Source organism: Etheostoma cragini, chromosome 16 (assembly GCF_013103735.1).
Source record: "Etheostoma cragini isolate CJK2018 chromosome 16, CSU_Ecrag_1.0, whole genome shotgun sequence".
Classification (NCBI taxonomy): Eukaryota; Metazoa; Chordata; class Actinopteri; order Perciformes; family Percidae; genus Etheostoma; species Etheostoma cragini.
In genome coordinates this window covers 23658125-23659822 of record NC_048422.1, presented here as the reverse complement: position 1 = coordinate 23659822, position 1698 = coordinate 23658125, and positions in this window count along the sequence as shown.

Sequence of the window (1698 nt, the reverse complement as noted above, 5' to 3'; positions counted from 1 at the left end):
CTGTTTTTTTCTGTCCAAAATGGGGTGCTGAGTGTACATTACTGAGAAATAAAATGAACTTTTTTGATTTTTGGAAAATGGCTGCAAAGAAACAAAGAGTGAAAAATTTAAAGGGGTCTGAATACTTTCCGTACCCACTGTATATATATATATATATATATAATATATATTTTACTGGATGTTACTGGGTTAAACTTGATTGCAGTGTTTGAGTATCTGTACTGGATCCATCCGTTGTCGGTTGCTCATGATCTTTCGCTGGCTTCCTGCAGTTCCTGAGACTCTGAGGGGGGTTCTGAATCCGCTGTCCAGCCGGAGGAGGAAGAAGAGGAAGGAAAAACCCAAACCAGACGGAGTCGTCAAGGGCAAGTTCAAGGTGAGTCGGGTAAAACTGACAGAATCAAACCAAATCCTAAAATCAGCAATCAGGAAGGGAGCCGGGGCTCTGAGGACCAGGGTAACGAGTCTGCAGGTCTACGAGATGTTAAAGAACATAGACCTTCCTTTACAAGGAGATTAAACGGTACCACAGTACCACAGACCCAAAGGACCGGCTGCTGGCAGAAGGCGGGTTCACTGGTCCTGAGAAACTTGAGATATTGATCCAGTGTGTAAAACACCGTCGGGTGCAGCCGGGATTTATCATTACTCTGCAGTTTAACCCTCGTGTTGTCCGCCAAAGTAAAAAAATCAACGCTTTGTACCAATGTGTTGAACTTTTTCTTACGTTTTTTTAACACTTTTGACACTTTTTTTGACATTTTCTACACTACGTAACGTTAACTTATTAACTTTAGTCTTACAATTAATTTATGGTCAATAAAGCTCATTTATAGGAAATTAGACCTAATGTTTGAGTTAGAAAAGCAGAAATTAGGAATTATTGAGACTAAAATTAAAGGAATGGATGTTGATGATAATCACAGACTGGAATATGTCAACTTTTACTCAATACTATTTCAAAAACACTTAGATTTGTTTTACAATGCTATAAAATTGAATAAGACGCCCCAAAATTAATTTAAGTAGAGATTTGTACTTGGCAAAGAGCGTTGGGTGGAATCAATCATGTTATTTTGGGGAATTAAAAAGAACATTGATATGGGAAAAAGGGTTAATTTGACCCAAGGACAACATGATGGTTAAGGTCAGTGGTTAATAGATTAGTTTTAAATGGTCTTGGCTCAGAGTCCACTTTGTGGGGGGGGGCAGTTTCCTCCCAATGCCAAGTCCTCCTCTGGGTGGGAAAACTAAAATATGCATGCTCAAAGCTGTTGCCAGTGAAAGTGGATGGCACAGCTTTTTCGGCTGAAATTTGATTGGCTGTTAGCCATGTTGTCATTATTTGCTCTTCGGAGGAGATGGCGCCTGGTGAAGGACGGGTTTTCAGCATTTTAGGCGTCTGAGAGGAATACCAAGTATGAAAACAGCAAGACAACGCGGTAAAATTAAGATACCAGCACGTTGAGGGGAACAGGTACGTGAGCAGTCAGGTGTTAAAGGTGTGGGATTATGTCACATTGGGTCATTTTCTGGGTTTAAATCTCTTCAAATTAGTTTTTGCGTTGCAATTTTTTCCAAAATTGTGTATGTAATAAACTCAATATCTCTGGGTTTTATACCCTCGTGTGTGTGTGTGTGTGTGTGTGTGTGTGTGTGTGTGTGTGTGTGTGTGTGTGTGTGTGTGTGTGTGTGTGT